This window comes from Delphinus delphis, chromosome 10 (assembly GCF_949987515.2).
Source record: "Delphinus delphis chromosome 10, mDelDel1.2, whole genome shotgun sequence".
NCBI classification, from domain to species: domain Eukaryota; kingdom Metazoa; phylum Chordata; class Mammalia; order Artiodactyla; family Delphinidae; genus Delphinus; species Delphinus delphis.
In genome coordinates this window covers 63,654,759-63,674,339 of record NC_082692.2, presented here as the reverse complement: position 1 = coordinate 63,674,339, position 19,581 = coordinate 63,654,759, and the positions used below count along the sequence as shown (strand labels likewise).

The following is a 19,581-nucleotide window of genomic DNA, read 5'->3' as shown; positions in this document are numbered from 1 at the left end:
GAGGTCCCCTGCATTGGAAGGCGGATTCTTTACCACTGGACCACCACCAGGGAAGTCCCTAAAACTTGAGTTTCTTTTTTTTTTTTTTCCGGTACGTGGGCCTCTCACTGTTATGGCCTCTCCCCTTGTGGAGCACAGGCTCTGGACGCGCAGGCTCAGCGGCCATGGCTCACGGGCCCAGCTGCTCCGCGGCATGTGGGATCTTCCTGGACCGGGGCATGAACCCGTGTCCCCTGCATTGGCAAGCAGACTCTCAACCACTGCGCCACCAGGGAAGCCCAAAACTTCAGTTTCTTAATCATAGTTATACAATTATTCTTTCTCCAACCCCCCACCCCCATGGAGTTTCAATGCTAATTAGCCTCAGCAAATAATGCAGCCTTGTCCATCAGATACATAGGAGGTGGACTGCATGGAGATGCCTTGAAGCATCTGCCTTCCAACCTCAGGTATCAACCAATCCTCCACGTTATTCAGCGACCACCCAGCACAAAGCCAGCTCAGCCCACCTCTCCACGGCAACCAAAATCTTAACATGTGAGACAAGTAAGGCTACTCCATGTTAGAGATGGGAAGCTTCAGTCTCAAGAACTGTACTTTTCTGTTCTTACCTACTCCAGTGGACTTCAAACTCTTTGAGGTAATAAGGGTCTTGTACATCCCCTAAACAGTTCAGTAAATATTTATTGAAATTAAAATACCAACTCTATCCTTAATAGCTGCCCAGAAAAATCAACAATTCCCTGTGAAAATAAATTAACCCTGTAGACAAAAAGGCAGTTTCACTAAAAGTTATAGTCAAAATGGACTGCAGGTTCTTTCAGTTAAGTTTAGAAAAGGATATGGAAGACTGAGAAGGAGGCACTGTGACTTTTTTTCTACTCATTTCCTTCAAAATTTTCTTACATATATAAGTAGGCACAGTAAATCTTCAAATAACCACAACACTTGAGGGCTAGTACAACAATCTATTATTATTATTTACTATCAACTAGATATCATATGATCTCTATATAGCTATGTAGTATAAATATAGCTATTAATTATGTATTAATACTGCTATAATAATATATTAACCATGAATGATAATAGTACGATGATGATGATCTATTAACAGTTTTAGGTTACTTGAAGGTTAACAGAAAACACCTGTAGCTTCAATACATGCCACTAAAAACCTTCCAAACAAACATGACTAGCTATGGACTCTATCTCATGTCAGCTCTATTCAGTGTGCCTTACTTTCTTCTGGGAATGTCTTCTATCTTCATTCCCACCACACTATACAAAATATGACCTAAGCCCTACCAATTAGACCCTTCCTCAGGATTTTTCAAATAAGGAAGAAGGAAGAGGGACAATCCCTCCAGGTAACAAGGAGCTATCAGGTGCTCCATCCCCTTCCATGTGTGATGAAGCAGTCTGCAGTGGGAGAAGGATGCTGACCACAGAGGGGACGAGTCTTAGCAGCCTTTCAGTCCCCCAGGCCCATCATCAACCCTATCTGTTCTCCTGTTTGATTACATGAGCCAATAAATGATTGGTCTAGACTACTGAGGCTAGTTCTGCCATTAAGAGCCAGAGCCCTAAGCACTGTGGTCTGGAGAAAGCCCTGGGGAAATGCAGGAAAGGGGGACCTTCCTTCCTGATCTTAATAGATGGGCTCTAACTAAAGGTGGTTTCGGCTCTGATTGCACGCCGGTGGTGCCTCAAGGTCCCCACTCTGCTCAACAGTTAGGTCTTAAAGGACCCCATGTGTGAAAACACCAGGGTGACAGCATCTGCTACAGGCATCATAGGCATAAAGCAAACACAGTGTTTTACTGACTGGGAACACTGTGGGGGATGCAGAAATGGGCAACAGATACCTGTTGCATGGATGACTCATTTTTCGAATTCCTAGCAGTTATCTTCTGAGAAAAATATCATAACGTTAGATAGGGATAGCCAAACCCAGCATCTGAATCCCCATCATAACTGGGGTATGTGACCTGCCTGAGGTCAGATGGACAGGAGCTAGGGCTACTTAGTGTCCTCCTCTGTAAGTGTGAACAGTAGATTCTGAAGAAATGTTACTCATAGCTCACACTCCCCCTCCCCTTCCCCCTCCAAAATGAGACCCTGATCATTTTAATAGCCCTATAGCTAATAAAGAAATCGATTTTGTAATTTTAAAACCCCCGAAAAGAAGGTCTCCAGGCTCAGGTGGTTTCACTAGAGAATTCCACCAAACATTTAAAAAAGAACTAATACCAATTCTAAACAATCTCTTCCAGAAAATAGAAGAGGAGGGGACAACTCAAATTTATTTTATGAAGCCAGTATTAGCCTAATACCCAAACTAGACAAAGACCATACAAAAAAAGAGAAAACGACAGACCAATATCCCTCATGAATATAGATGCAGAAACCCTTAACAAAATATTAGCAAATAGAATTCAGCAATACATGAAAAGAACTATATACTGTGACCAAGTAGGGTTTATGTCAGGGATCCAAGGCAGGTTCAATATTCAAAAATTAATCAATATAACCCACCATAATAACAGGTTAAAAGAAAAAGAAGTCACATGATCCTCTCAATCAACGCAGAAAAAGCATATTACAAAATTCAACACCTATTCATGATAAACACTAGGAGTAGAGGGTAATTTCCTCAACTTGATAAAGAATGTCTACAAAAAAACTTTAGCTAACTTCATACTTACTGGTAAAAGACTGAATGCCCTCCCCTAAGATGAAGAAAAAGGCAAGAATGTCTACTCCTACCACTGCTATTTAACATAGTCCTGTAAGTTCCAGCCAGTGCAGTAAGGTAACAAAATGAAATAAAAGGAATACACATCAGAAAATAAGAAATAATACTATCCCTATCTGCCAATGACACGACAGTTTATGTCCAAAATCCAAAGCAATCTACCAACCCCCACCCCACACAGAAACACCAAACCCCACACAGAACTAACCTAGAACTAATGAGTGAGTTCAGCAAGGTCACAGTACATAAGGCTACAGGACACAATATTGACATAGAAAGTCAACTGTATTTCCACATACTATCTATTAACGCGTGTGAACCAGAATTTGAAATATAATTATATAATTGTTCAAAAAATTAAATACTTCAGTGTAAATCCAACAAGCTGATTTAGAGGACTTACATGCTACAAAATACTGATGAAAGACATCAAAGATCTAAATAAATGGAGAGACATACTGTGTCCAAGGATTACAAGACTCAACACAAAAAAGATGTCAATTCTCTGCAAACTGGTGTACAGATTTAATGCAATTCCTATCAAAATTCCAGCAAGATTATTTTTATAGATATAAAGATTATTCTCAAATTTATATGGAAAGGCAAAGGAACTAAAACAGCTAAAACAATTTTTAACAAAAATTAAGTGCAGGGCTTCCCTGGTGGCGCAGTGGTTGAGAATCTGCCTGCTAATGCAGGGGACACGGGTTCGAGCCCTGGTCTGGGAAGATCCCACATGCCGTGGAGCAACTAGGCCCGTGAGCCACAACTACTGAGCCTGCGCGTCTGGAGCCTGTGCTCCGCAACAAGAGAGGCCGCGATAGTGAGAGGCCCGCGCACCGCGATGAAGAGTGCCCCCGCTTGCCACAACTAGAGAAAGCCCTCACACAGAAACGAAGATCCAACACAGCCAAAAATAAAAATTAAAAAAAAAAACACAAAAAAAAGCCTTTACTCTTCCTTTAAAAAAAAAAAAAAAATTAAGTGCAAATGGCCAATAAGCACATGAAAAGATGTTTAACATCATTAATCATCTGGGAAATACAAATCAAAACCACAATGAGACACCACTTCACACCACACTCGAGAGGATAGCTATTATCAAGGAAAAAAAAAAAAGAAAAACCAAACAGGAAATAACAAGTGCTGGTGAAGATGTGGTGATATTGGAACCCTTGTGCACTGCTGGTGAGATGCAAAATGGTGTAGCCACTGTGCAAAGCAGTTTGGTGGTTTCTCAAAAAGTTAAACACAGAATAACAATATGACACAGCAATTCCACTCCTAGGTATGTATCCAAAAGAACTGAAAGCAGAGTCTCAAAGAGGTATTTCTACACCCATGTTCATAGCACCATTATTCACAGTAGCCAAAAGATGGAAACAATCCAAGTGCCCATCAACAGATGAACGGATAAACAAAACATGGTATATACATACAACAGATTATCATTCAGCCTTAAAAAGAATGAAATCAAGAAAGAAGTCACAGATTGGAAGAAAATATTTGTAAAACACATGTCTGATAAAGGACTGTTATTCAAAATATCCAAAAAATTCTTAAAATCCAACAAGAAAACATCTGAATTTAAAAATGGGCAAAAGACTAACAGAAATCTCACGAAAGAAGATACACAGTTGACAAATAAGCGTATTAAAGAAGCATATTAAGATACTCCACACCACGTCATCAGGGAAACGCAAATTAAAACAAAGAGGTAAAAATACACATCTACTAGAATGGCCAAAATCCAGAGCACTGACAACACCAAATGCTGACAAGGATGTGGAGCAACAGAAACTCTCATTCATCGCTGGTGGGAATGTAAAATGGTACAGCCACTTTGGAAGACAGTTTGGCACCTTCTGACAAAACTCAACATATTCTTATCATATAATCCAGCAATCACACTCCCTGGGATTTTCCCAAAGGAGTTAAAAATGTATGTCCACATAAAAATCTGCACATAAATGTTTATAGCAACTTTATTCATTACTGCTAAAACCTGGAATCAAACAAGATGTCCTTCAGTAGGTGAGTGGATAAATAAACTGTGGCACATCAGGTCAATGGAATATTTTTCAGCATTAAAAAGAAATGAGCTGGGACTTCCCTGGTGGCACAGTGGTTGAGAATCCGCCTGCCAATGCAGGGGACACGGGTTCGAGCCCTAGTCCAGGAAGATCCCACATGCCGCGGAGCAACGAAGCCCATGTGCCACAACTACTGAGCCTGCGCTCTAGAGCCCACGAGCCACAACTACTGAGCCCACGCGCCTAGACCCTGTGCTCTGAAACAAAAGAAGCCACTGCAATGAGAAGCCCACGCACCACAATGAAGAGTAGCCCCTGCTCGCTGCAACTAGAGAAAGCCTGTGCGCAGCAACAAAGACCCAATGCAGCCAAAAATAAATTTAAAAAAAAAGGAAATGAGCTATCAAGCCATGAAAAGACCGGGAGGAACCTTAAATGCATATTTAAGTGAAAGTAGCCAATCTTAAAAAGTTACATACTGTATGATTCCAACTACATGACATTCTGGAAAAGGCACAAGTATGGCGATAGTACAAGGATCACTGGTTGCCAGGGGTTAGGGAGGGATTAATAGGTGGAGCACAGATGACATTTAGGGCAGATTTTTAGGCACAGAATATGGTTTTTGATAAATGTATGACACATTTATCACAAAAGTGCGCCCTAATGTAAATTATGGACTTTGGGTGATAATGATGTCTCGATATAGGTTTATCGATTGTAACAAATGTACCACTCCGGTGCAGGATACTGATAGTGGGGGAGGCTGTGTGTGCAGTGGGAACGGGGAGTGTATGGGAAATCTCTGTGTTCTGTTCATTTCTGCTGTGAACCTAAAGCTGCTCTAACAAAACAAAAGACTATTTTTTAAAAAAGGAATGATATTCTAATGCATACTACAACATAGATGAACCCTGAAAACATTATACTAAGCCAAATAAATCAGGGACAAAAGGACAATATTTTATGATTCCAGTTATATGAAGGGTCTAGAATAGGGAAAATCATAGGGACAAAAAATAAAACAAAGGCTACCAGGGGCTGGAATAAGGGGCATTGAGGCATTATTGCTTAATGTTTATAGAGTTCTGCTTTGGGTGATGAAAAAGTTTTTACAAATAGATAGCAGTGATGGCTATACAACATTGTAAATACATTTAATGCCACTGAATTGTACAATTGAAAACAGTTACAATGGGGGAAAAAGGTAAAATAAAATACTACAGTGGGAGGAGTAACTACCCATTTCACGATTTATTACACAGATGGCTAGAATAAGCAAAACTGTGCTGTACTGGCGCAGGAATAGGGACACTGACCAATGAAACAGAACAGAGAACCCAGAAGTAGCCCCACACAGGTACAGCCAACTGGTTTTCGACAAAGGTACACAACCATTTGTGTACCTTGAATGGAGGAAAGACAGTCTTTTCAGCAAATAAGACTGGAGCAATTGGACGTCTTTAAGCAAAAAAAAGGAACTCTGACATAAACCTCAGTTTATACAAAAATTCACTGAAATCTGCCAGCAAGTGGGAAATAAAGGCAGGGTTTCTATCTTGCAACCTGGAAGAACTGTTTCTTCTTTGGGAAGCCTCAGTTTTTGCTCTTAAGACCTTAGACTGATTGGATGAGGCCCATCACATTAAGGACGGTCACTTGCTTTACTCTAAGTCTACTATTTAAATGTTAATCACATCTAAAAAATATGTTCACAGCAACATCTAGACTGGTGTTTGATCAAACAACTGGGCACCAAAGCCCAGTCAAGCTGACACACAAAACTAACCATCGCACTCACGTATGCTGGTAGGAATGTAAAATGGTACAGCTACTCAGGAAAGCAGTTTGGTGACTTCTTCTAAAACTGAAAATGAATTTACCATGTGGCACAGCAGTTGTAGTCTTGGGCATTTATCCCAGAGAAATGAACACCTACATTCATACAAAATCCTGTAAATGAATGTTCACAGCACCTTTATTCGTAATACGCCCAAACTGGAAAGAGCCTAAATGTTCTTCAATGGGTGAGTGGTTAAACAAAACGTGGTGCATCCATACCATGGACCACTACTCAGAACTATAAAGGGAAAAACTATCGACACAACAACTTGGATGGCCCTCAAATGCATTACACTGAGTGAAAAAAGCCAATCTCAAAGGTCAAATACTCTGTTTCCATTTATATAACACTCTTGAAATCAGAGATGGAGAACAAATTAGTGGTTGCTAGCGATTAGAGATGGTGGGTGGGAGGGAGATGGGCCTGATGATAAAGGGGTAGCACAAGGGAGATCTCTGTGGTCATGGAATAGCTCTACATCATGGAAGTGGAGGTCACTGGTAACCTTGACGAGCAAATGGTGGTTGCCTGACAAAACGAACTTACCTATCCTCCTAAAACACGAGTCCCACCAAGGGAGCAATCTTTCATGTTTCCTGGAATAGTCTAGCAATTAACACTCAGTATATGTCAAATGAAGGAAGTTTCTGAATGAATCCACTCGATTTAAAATTGAGTCTGGTCGTGTCAGTCTCCATTTTGTTGAGCTCCCTACTGCCTGAGTCGGATCCAAATTCTAAACTGGCGCCAATTGACCCTAACCAGTTTTATTCCCCACCATGCCTCTCTTCCAAGCCTCTGCCAATTCCCTTACATCGCTCTATTCCCTCTGCTTGGATCCTTATCCCTTACTTTTCTGCCTGGTGAATTATTCCTCATCCTTGAAGATCCAGCGTAAATGCTCCCTCCTGAGGGGCTAACCTGACTTCCAGGCAGTCAGCTCTCCCCTTCCTGTAGCACCTGGTACAAGCCTCTAGCACACAAGATACCACACTATGTTGTCCCTAATGAACGTCTCCACATCAAGGCTGAATATTCTTCCCATGGAAAGGAAGGATTGTATCCTAGCACTTAGTGCCTCATTCTCAAGTCTTCTTAATGAATCCTAAAACGATTTCATCTAAAAGGTAGCTCTCAGTCCTTCATCTGGGATAAAAGTAACAAAACTTCTATGAGTTTCACCTCTTCTTTTGAATCCTGGTCTTCTGGCTCAGGGCTGGTAGAACTAGTGGGAGGAAGGCACTGGCCCTTAACTACAGAAAGCGTAAAGAGTGTTACTCTCTAACCTTATCTGAAAATTTATTAGTTGAAGTAAAAGCCTCAAGGAAAAGATGATAAGGCTTGGGGCCAACTGGCGGAGGGCTTGCCTTCCAAACTAACAGTGCATTCTCAACCCTGGAAGAAATAAGCCACTCCACAGTTGTCTAGTTCAGGTGCGTGTCTAACAAGGTGGCATGTAATGAAATGGGGTGTGGGCGGTGTCACTTCATCTTGAATGCTGGATAGCTTGCCTGCCAGCCCAGAACACGGTCAGAGGGATGCTCATCCATCCTACCCTACACAGAAATGTTTAGTCCTCACAAACCCATGGGGCCGGGAAACAGATGACAAGTACAATGAAACATACGGAATTGGTTTGGTCTGGGGTTTTGATGACATTTAAAGCACACTGTGTGAAACCCTCTGTGATGGAGCTTGTGTGTCTCTGCTTTAGGGCGCCCCACAGGGTAAGTGATTCAGGAAGGGGGTGAGGGAGGAAGTGGCTGACCAGCTAGCACTAAAAAAAGACCTGGGGCTATGGTCCCACAGAAAGAGCCAGTAAAGAGCTGGCTAAACACTCAGGCCTGTCCCCACATCTTCCAAACCCTCCCCTGGCTCACCCACGTCCAGCAAGGTAGAATGGGAGGTAAGTAGGAGACAGGAGGGAGGAGTCATCAGAAACCACTCAACATCTAACTGTACCAACCACATGTGATTTGCAAATGTTTCTTACCAGTTCAGACTCCTGACCATGAGAATTCAAGGAGTTCAGTCTGCATTCAACCCACCTCCCCAATCACACCTTCCACCTTGCTCCTCCATGTCTTACCTGTTCAAGAAACATCCTGCATATGCACTTTCATGCCTGGGCCCTTGAACAGGCTCTCCCCAGCATGGAATGCCTCTTCCTACCATATCTGTCTGTCAAAGTCCTATTCACCTTGCAAGGTACCAATCAGACACCATCCTCTCCATGAAACCATCACAAACCCTCTAAACTGGAAACAACTGCCGTCTCTCTGGTGTTCCCTCAGGCCTCTGGTGATACCGGGGCAGTTATGGAATTTATCACACTCTGCCTTGTCTCATAGTTAACTGATGGGTAGCTCTCTCTCTTACCAATCTTTAAATGCCAAAGATAGGGGCTGACTCCTACTCATAGCAGGGTGCCTCACGTACCTAGCAAAGCACCATGCACAGCTAAATGCACTTCAACAATATGTTGACTGAAGGAGCGTCTCGAACATAATGCCAGGGGCCCTTGAGGGTAATTCAGCAAACACTTTTCAACACCTGAAACATGCCAAGTACTGTGTTAACTAATGGATGCTTCACATGCTTCCAAAGCTCAACATCTAGAGGTGGAGAAAGACTCTCTAACACACCTACATTCTGCTCAGTATGCTAAGGGGGGTAGGTGCAAAGTGTTAAGGCAATGTTTCTCAAACTTTCAGGTGCACAGGACGTAAGAATCACCAGATTCTAGCTTAGTAGGTCCGACATCCTACATTTCTCACAGGCTCTCAGGCAATGCTGATGCAATGACAATACTCTGAGTAACGAGGGGTTAAAGTGGGAGAGGGAGAGATTAACTGCACCTGGAGGAATATGAGCAAACTGTCTTCAGAGAGATGGGATTTCACACAACAACTCTCCACTGTGATAGGGCAAAAGAAAGAAGATGGCACGGGTCTCTGCCCAACAGAAACACAGGTTGGCAGGGAGTCAGGCAAGCAAACTTTCAACCACAAGACAATGCTGAACAGACACAAATGCAAAGTGCTTTAGGAGAACAGAGGAAGGAGTGTGTTTGGCCGCTTCTCTCCCCTTAAGAAAACTACAAAAGGAGCTTTGAAGCATGGGTAGGACTCTGCTGGCCGAGGTGAGTGGGTACTCCAAGCCAAAGGAATACTAGAACAGAGCCCCAGAAGTTGGAGAACTTAGGTCCTTAGAGACAGCCAGCAGGCGGAGACTGTGGGCAACTAGGGGAGAAAGGCAGAGAGGGGCCAAGTCTGAAGGAAATGGACTATCAAGAACACAGGTGGAGGGCTTCCCCGGTGGTGCAGTCGTTAAGAATCCGCCTGCCAATTCAGGGGACATGGGTTCGAGCTCTGTTCTGGGAAGATCCCACATGCCGCGGAGCAACTAAGCCCGTGTGCCACAACTACTGAGCCTGTGCTCTAGAGCCTGTGAGCCACAACTACTGAGCCCACATGCCACAGCTACTGAAGCCCGCGCACCTAAAGCCCGTGCTCCACAACAAGAGAAGCCACCGCAATGAGAAACCTGCACACTGCAACAAAGAGTAACCCCCGCTCATCACAACTAGAGAAAGCCCGCGCACAGCAACGAAGAACTAACACAGCCAAAAATAAATTAATTTATAAAAAAAGAACACAGGTGGAGATCCTAGAAAATTCATCCAGAGTGGCAGTCGACACCAACAGAACATCCTTAAGCTTCTCCATCTTATACCTCACAGAAGGCAGTGACAGATTTCTGTGAGCAGCTTAGAATAATCAGAGATTCAGTTAAATCAGCAGTCCTTCCATTAATCCTACAGAAAACCAGCCAGCGGCGGCTGCTCCTGCACTGCCACTACCCCATGGCTCTTCCCAGATGTCTTGCTGACTTAAAGTGATAGCCTATGGACATGTGGAAAAAAAGGCAAGCTTGAGTTTCCCTGGTGGCAGAGTGGTTGGGAGTCCGCCTGCCGATGCAGGGGATACGGGTTCGTGCCCCGGTCCAGGAAGATCCCACATGCCGTGGATTGGCTGGGCCCGTGAGCCATGGCCGCTGAGCCTGCGCGTCCGGAGCCTGTGCTCCGCAATGGGAGAGGCCACAACAGTGAGAGGCCCGCATAACGCAAAAAAAAAAAAAAAAAAAAAAAAAAGGCAAGCTTTACCCAACATGGGTAGGACCACCTTTGAAAACCACCAAGAGCTGAGCAGCTCTGTTCTACTTCCTGCTCCCCTGACAAGTTTCTAACCTCTGATTTTCTCTGTGGTGTGGAAGAACAGACGTTCCTTCAACAACAAGCCAGAATTGGTCTCTCTTGCTCTGGCCATTACCATTATCTCTCCTGAACAGACAAGAAGGGGAAAGTGGAAACGATATTCTGTGCTTGCTTCATGAACTATGGAAAATGCATCCTACCTCTCTTAGATACACCCGTAAGACTCACCCTGCCCTGCCCTGATTCTTCATTTACTCATTCATAAATAAATAAATACTGTCTAGCTTCATTCATTCATTCATTCACTCACTCATTCAACAAGTATCTACTGAGCTGTACTGTACTGTGCAAGGAATTATGCTGGGCCTGGGGGCTACCTCTCCGACCTTGTGTCCTTCCACTTTTCTCCTGGGTCATGTTATTCTTATCACACCAGCTGCCTGCTATTTCCCCAAAATGCCAACTATGCTCCTGCTTCAGCTGTGCTGATTATTCCCTCTGCCTAGAATACTCTTCCCTCAGATACACTCATGGATCCCTCCTTCCCTTCCTTCAGGTCTCTACTTAGAGAGACTGGCTCTGGTCCCTCTGAGAAAACAGCACTCAGTCCCCTTATTATCCTTTATTTTTCTCCATAGTACGCATCACCACTGGACATTTTATATCTATTCATTTGTTTATTGTGTCGTCCTGTCCCCGACACCCCCAGGCTGGAAGGTAAGCTCACACTCACAGAGGTTCTGCCTACTCTGCTCGCTGCTGCAGCCCCAGCACTTAGGACAGTACTTGGCTCATGGAAGGCGCTGACATATCTGCTGATACACTGCTGAATGAGAATGAAAGGGAAGTCACTCAGAGCAGGAGAATAACATGATCAGAGCTGAAAAACAATCCCTTAGCTATACCAGAATCATCCCCTAAAGGGTTTATAAGAATTCTCAGCAAGTTGCTAGAGCTAAAGAAACCCCAGGTTAGGTAAAAGGTGAAGAGGGTCTGAATTAGGACAGTGGGTTACTGAGCACCTGTTATGCAGACACCTCAGTAAATGATTCAGTCACAGCCCCTGCTCTCACAGAGTTACAATACTGTAAATAATTATGTAACTGTCATTATGATAAATGCCACAAATACACCTAAAAGAGAGGGGACAAGCCAAAGCCAATCCTAGAGTTTCAATCCTACATGACTAGATGGGTGGTGTGCCATCCTTACACAAAGGGAACAAAAGAAGAGATTGTTGAGAAGGGAAAGAGGCTTCATTTTAGACTTAATGAGCATAAGGATCAATAGGACAAATGGAAATGCAGGTCTAGTGTTTAGGACCAAAATCAGCGGTTGGAGCAAAGATCTGAAAGTCATTTTTAACTTGTAAACTATGCCAACAAACCTTCAGTGGAAGACAGGATGGCATAGTATGTTTCGCTGATCCTCAGGATAGCTCTGTTAAAGGTTATATGACATTTAGATTTTACAAATCAGTACAGGAAAAATAAGCTTATAACATGTGTGCATCACTTAAATGTGTATCTCTTAGAAGTCAATTCCTTTTAAGTGACCACTTGAAGTGCAGCCACAGGGCTGAGCTAATAAAATGTGGCTCTTAACAGCTGAAGCAGCTTACTGCAAAAGCTAAAGAAGAAAGGTTTAGTATGAAATGTTTTTGATCAGTGGATCTGGATAGAGACAAATTCTGTTTTTAGTGTCTCTCCAATCACAAAGCACTATGAGCAATCTCATTTGCCCACTTGCTAACAAGTCTTCTTCAGCTTCTCCTTTTTTAATTGTAAAATATACGTAAAATTTACCATTTAAACCATTTTTAAGTGTACAGTTCAGTGGCATTAAGTACATTCACGCTGTTGTACAACCATTACCACCATCCATCCCCAGAACTTCTTCATCTTCCGAAACTGAGATTCTGTACCCATTAAACACTAACTCCCGATTCCCTCCTTCTCCCAAGCACTGCGAAATCTCCATTCTACTTTTTATTTTTATGAATTTGACTTCTCTAGTTACCTCATTTAAGAAGAATCATATGATATTTGTCCTTCTGTGACTGGCTTATTTCAAAACTTAGAACAATGTCTTTAAGGTTCATCCATGTTGCAGTATGTGTCAGAATTTCCTTCCTTTTTAAGGCTGAATAATATTCCAGTGTATATATGGAACATTATTCCATTGTATGTGTGGAACAAAATGTACCACATTTTATCCATTCAACCACTGACGCAGTTTACCATTGGGCTGCTTCCATCTTTTGCATATTGTGAACAGCAATGCTATGAACATGCCTGCACAAATATCTGTTCTTGAGCTTATTTTCTAAAAAGCATTTTTGTGTTCTCATCAGATATGCAGCACACTGCCCAGACATGTTGGGCCATACCTGAACTACTGATCTACTTTGCCTGCCAAAAGCCCAAACTCTGGCCCTTACCTTCACGGCCCTGCACACAGCCGCTCAGGTCCACTGGAACACAGGAGCCATCACGGTCTCCTCTGGCCTGCCATTGTGCAAGCAGCTAAGCATCCTCAGCTTCAACTAAGACAGAAAGGGAGCACGGTGTCTTTAGTTAATGCTTTGGAATAGTCTGCCTCAAGCTTCAGCAGAGCTACAAGACTTTAAAGATGAGATGCAAAATATAACAGTGACTTCTCCTATGTCAGTTATTCAGTCACCGACCAGGACAGTCCCATGATCACCTGCGGTAAGCTGGAAAAAGAAAGTCTTTCACTTCTGGTTCACCTGTACTCTTTACCAAGAGAGGCTTCCGATTTCTGAAGTATATGCCGGGGCAATAAAGCAAGTGTAATCTACTCCAAAAACCTTAAACTTTACAAAGGCCATATCAGTATACAATATGGGTAAGGCAACGGGTCTGGCCCACACCTGTTTTTGTAAATAAAATTTTCCTGGAACACAGCCAGACCCATTCGTTTATGTACTGTGTACAGCTGCTCTAGTGCTATAACACCAGAGTTCAGTAGCTGCAACTGAAACTGTATGACCCACAAATCCTAAAATATTTACTATCTGGCTCTTTACAGAAAATGCTTGCCAACTCCTGGTTCACACATCTTGGTTCATTCTCTCTTCTCCCCACCTAGAAACAAGTAATGATGTGATCAGCTGTTTGGGTAGAAAAGGCCTAAACTGATGGTGGGGAAGCTGGCTGGCTTCTATGCCAAGGAGGCAATGTGAGTGCCAACAGTCAACAAACCAAAAGTAGGAAGGTAGATGCCATACTTGTAATTCAGGAGGGGCTACAGGAACACATCTTCGGAAAAACAATGTGGTCTCATTTTCCATCAACCAACCCACAAGCTGAACCAGGCATGGCCAAGGGGCAAACAATGGAATCTCATGCACAAAACAATAGAGGAACCACCTGCAGTAAGAAGCATCCCCAAACACAGGCTTCTTAAATTCACCCAACTGGCCGGCCAAGCTCCAGAAGCCTCAGGATGAATGCCATGAATGTTGCTCAGCTAATAACTGATTTTCCAAGATACCTCTGTTGGGCTGCACACAGCAGGCAACATGGCCTGCTCTTGTCCAGCTTTAAGACCAAAGAAAGAGCCCGGAGTCTGCAGCAACAGAGACATCAATGGTGTAATGGATGGGGGACCTTACATGTCTGAAGCAAGGTCCTGGAGCGACACCCCACCGTGTGCGGCAGACAGCGGGCAGGACAGGGTGGCAGGCTTCACCCCCACATGGAAGGGGAGATTACTAGTTATAGGGGAATTGACGTCTGGTGGGCTCATTAGTTACTATGGAAACCAGCAGAGGGGCACACCCCTCCTGGATCCTTTGATAAGAACAATCACCAGCTGGGGTGGGGAAAAGAGTGTAGGAAGGTCAGTCATACGAGTAGGGTACAGGTGAAGCAGGCACTGGCCGGGCAGGGGATATACAGAGAGCAAGAGAACAGCCATCTTGAGTGCCCTAACCATACAATCTCCAACCCTCTTTCCCCACCTACGTGTCAGGAAACATCAAACTCTCTCATTCATCTAATTGGTGTCCAAATTTAACAGCATCATCTACAACATAACTCACAGAAAAAAGAGCAAAAACTGACGTTTTGATGAATATGAATTCATATCATAAGTGCACATTGTGATATGTGCGCATGTGCTCTAAAGGAGCACATTCTTGCCCTTAGTTTTAATTACTCATTAAAAAGAGGCAAGGCGGGCTTCCCTGGTGGCGCAGTGGTTGAGAGTCCGCCTGCCTATGCAGGGGACGCAAGTTCGTGCCCTGGTCCGGGAAGATCCCACATGCTGCGGAGTGGCTAGGCCCGTGAGCCATGGCCGCTGAGCCTGCGCGTCCGGAACCTGTGCTCCACAATGGGAAAGGCCACACAGTGAGAGGCCCGCGTACCGCAAAAAAAAAAAAAAAAAAAAAAAAGAGGCAAGGCTGAAAATGAAACACAATTACCTGAAAAGAGACAGTAGAAAGCCCCGGGAATGAGCAATATTCAGAGGCACAATATCTCCCAATACAGTGTCATTTCCAAATCGAAACAGTCAAAAATTCATATGTCCAGAAAACTAGCAGAAAAAGCCTGCATCTGTCTTCTCTCCTGAAATAGAACAGTGGTGTTGCATCTGGCCATACACATCACTGTCCTCCATGCTCACAGATGACACTGCAGATGGTGTTTGTTCCCTGCTCTGCTTTATACCATTAGCAGGGCAGGTGAGTAATCTGACAGAGGATGTAAAAGCAACGCTTCCACCAAACAGCTGTGTTGGATCTCAGATAATATAGCTTTGTGCCTTGGGCAATCCCTTAATATCACTAAGCCTCAGTGTTTTTTCACCTGTAAGATGGATGGCTTTGATAGAAGACCTCTATGGCTCCTTTTAATATGATTATTCTAGCTCTATAATTACACCCGTGTAACTCACCACACTACACATAACATAAAAATGGCATGCATCAACAAGTCCTTGCCTCACTTCCTGATACCCTTCTCCACCTACTCTTTCATCACAAAATCAGCATGACAGCAAATTTAGCAAGATTCCACACTCAAATGTGAGGCTCTTGAAGTCAGTTTCAGTGAAAATTGTGTACCTGGATTCAGTGGGGCAAAAGGAAATATTCTAATACTGTGCCTTTCACCCATGGAAAAGATATTTCCTTCTGAAGGCTAAATTCTCAGATCTGGGTTCAAAACTTTAGCAAGGGCCTTGGGAAAATGCTGGCAAGACTGATGCCAGCAGATCTTTGAGGAACCCTTTATTAGTGGTTGCAAAACAGAGTGTGTGTGTGTGTGTGTGTGTGTGTGTGTGTAGAGCAGGTTCCTGTCTCTTCTAAGCTTATGGGTCAGCGAATAGTATATATATGCGGTGATCCCATTCTGCTCTCACAAATAAAGAAAAAGAAAGGAGTATGTGAGGAAAGAATAGAAATATAGGAATCTGGTGAGTCTAAATCTCATCAGTAAGAGATTGTGGAGAACACGCATTGCATCTGGGGAGTCTGCCCAATTTGCCGGACCCAGATGAACATGACAGATGCGGCCTGAGCACTGGGCTCCTGGTAGCCCAGAGGAAAGGGGATGAAACCAACTGTTGGGAAGAGGAGATAAGAGCCTCTGTGACTGCAAACCTCTCTACCCAGACTAAGTCTTATGTTACAGGCTGCCAAGAAGTCTTGCACTACTATCCTTCTAACCTTTAAGATAAAATGATTTGCCAAGGAGAAAGACATGGGCTTTTTCTGATAAAAGAATAATACTCAGTTCTATTCATGACCCAAGATCCAAAGATGGGCTCCAGGGGAACTGCTCTTATGACTGAATGCAAAAGTTTGCACATATGTAAGTATGTGCATTTTTCTGGGGAGAGAGTTCAGTGCTTTCAGTTTCTCAAAGAAGTTCCAGTCACCATAGATATAAAATGTGATTTTAAAAAATCCAATATATCAATATTACTCTTTTCTGTTATGCCTCTACTTAACTATCCAACAGGCACCTAAGGAATTTAAATTTCAAATATTTCCAAAAAGAAAATTAAGCAAGGTTCAAGAGTTGGCAGTGAATTTTGAGAAAGTGGCATGCTTGCTAATGCTGTCACACTCTCCCTAAAACTTGGAAAGACAGAAAAGGTGACATGTTGTTAAGGATGAGTACAATTGACCTGAGGCAGATTAATTCAAATGGTAGCAGCTGAAATCAGTTCAGTCACTGTCACTGATAGAAGAGGCAACAGGAGAGCAGGAAGGAACACCTGACCTGGAGTCTGGACACCAGGAGTCTAGCCTCTAGTTCTAGCTCTGCCCAATTTAATCTGTGACCTTGGATGAGTCCCCTCTTCCTCTAGGCTTGGTCCTCATCTGTAAAATGCAAGCTATGGAAGTAGATCAGTGCTTTGCAAATGCTTTTAAGGCAATGAACATAATGTTTAGATAAAACCATCTAGAATTAAACCCAGTCTAAAACGAATTCAAAATGGCAGGCAGAACACACGCATTTATCTTCACTTCCCCTTAATAGGAAATCTCATTAAGTTATTATTCATAAATATCTTCTACTTACTGAATATTTGCTACATGATTGTTTTAAGTGCATTAACTAGTGGAATCCTCAACACTCTTACTAGGTAGGTGATGATCCCCATTTTATAGATGAAGGAACTGAATCACCAGCATTTAAGGAACTTGTCCAAGTTTTCACTGCTAATAAGTGGCAGAGCCAGTATTCAAACCCAGGCGATCTAGCTCCAGTCTGTGTTGTGCTACCTCTCAGACTGACAATCAAGGAATAGCAAAGCTCCCAAGTACAAAGAAGCTGAGAGAACAGATTAGAAATGTCGCCATATTTTGGAAGATGAAAAGCAGACAAATGGATAGTAACTGACTTATATGGAGAATACTGAGTGCTCTAGATGGCAAGTCACTCCAGAGCACCCTCCAAAACTCAACTGTTGAAGATACAGGTTTCCTCTGAAGGTGTGAACATAAGGAAGGCTGTAAACAGGCAGTACTGGTTCCCTGCCCCAGGCAAGTGCCCCATCACTGCCCCAGCAGAAGTCTGGAGGTTTATTCTCTGTACAGGATGAACCAGAGACTCCAGACTTGAGTAACCAGAGCACCAAGGAAGACATGAAGTGGTACTATTCAGGGGGATTAAGGGAAAGTCTGCATACGGAAGCAAGAGCTCCCAGTCCCCTCCCACCATCAGCTCCTAGAATAACAGCCAGGCTTACTCCATGTAGGCAGAAGCCTGAAGGAAGATCCATGGACTCTGAACATATCCCATAGAAAAGGACAGGTCCACCACCTTACAGGTGTGGCTCTCAGAATGTGGCCCGAGACCAGGAATAGTATCACTGCGGAAGTTATCAGAAATGTGAATTCTCAGGTCCATTCCAGACCTACTGAATAAGAAATTCTGGGGTGAACAATGTCTGAACAACTGTTTTTTAACAAGGCTGCCAGGTGATTCTAATGTCTGCTAAAGTTTGAGAACCACTGCCCCACTGGGAGGCCCACTAATCAATAAACCCACCCTACACCAAAAAGCTTCCAACCAGCTTTTCAGTTTCTATTTATTTGGAAGAAAGTCTGGAATCACCAGAAGTTTCAGGAAAGACTCTATCTTGAAAAAGAGAAACCGAGGGACTTCCCTGATGGTCCAGTGGTTGAGACTCTGTGCTGCCAGTGCAGAGGGCCCAGGTTCCATCCCTGGTCAGGGAACTAGATCCCACATGCCGCAACTAAGACCTGGCGCAGCCAAATATTAATTAATTAATTAATTAATTAATTAAAGAAAAAAAAAGAGAGACTGAAACAGATTTCACAGAGCAGCTCTAGGGAAGGGGAGTGAAATGAGGCAGAGCTTGGCTTGCTTGGCCTCTCTCTGGGCCCTACCATCACAGGGCATTGAACTACTCCTCAGGCTCCACAGAATAGTCAGAAAACCAATGAAGCAGAGCTTTCTACAGTCCTGTCCAGCTCTAGCCTATGCCTTTATACTGGTCCTTATGTCCCAGATCCTTGAAACTAATATAGCAATTTAGACAGACATTCTCAGCTGGAATCACTTCTGATAATTTACTTGTCCCTTTGAGTGAACAAAAAGTATTTCAATGGAAAAAAACACACAAGCATTTTTATGCTACGGGGTTGCTATACTTGAGATGTGCATTAAGTGCAGAGGCAAAATGCAATGATTTAACTTACGTAGTGTGACCATCTCACTCTAACATTCCCTATTTGCTTCTCTGTGTCGTATAAGCTTTCCCTGGCTTACCCTTACAGCCTAAATCTTAATCCAAAAATTCGCCCCCATTACTGCTTTTCACTAGTCTCTACTCACCCCAAGTGTTACTGCCACAACCAGATCATTCTTTTGTTTACAAATCTCTAGTAGCCTCGACATCTACTACCATGTAATCACCGTGGACAAAAAGCTCTCATTTATATTTACTTTCTCTGCTTCCTTCCAGCTCATTTTTCTCAAACCCTTTGGTTCCCCACTAAAGATGCTCTCCCCCCTCAGTCCACTTCACTCCTCTACTGGAAAACTAATCTCCTTCAGGAGGGGTTTAGAGTGATGAAAACCTTAGGCCAGGCATTATGCAAAGAATACCACAAATTTTCTCATTTAATCCTCGTATGAATACTAAGAATTAGGAATCATCCATTTTTACATTGGGAAAGCTGATGCTTAGACTGATTAAGTAACTTTCCCAAGGATTTTAATCCAAATCC

At 43.2% G+C, this 19,581-nt stretch overlaps 1 protein-coding gene across 3 annotated transcripts in view; it reads right to left on the bottom strand.

Annotated features, from left to right (window-relative positions):
* KLHL18 (kelch like family member 18) overlaps positions 1-19,581 on the bottom strand; it is a 54,764-nt gene that overhangs the window by 33,819 nt on the left and 1,364 nt on the right. The window contains exon 1 of one of the 3 annotated variants that reach the window (XM_060022359.1): positions 13,291-13,420. The exons of the other annotated variants lie outside the window; for them this stretch is intronic. The gene's annotated coding sequence lies outside the window, so the exon portion shown is untranslated. Of the gene's footprint in view, positions 1-13,290; positions 13,421-19,581 lie in introns of those variants that run through there. 3 annotated transcript variants of the gene reach the window in all.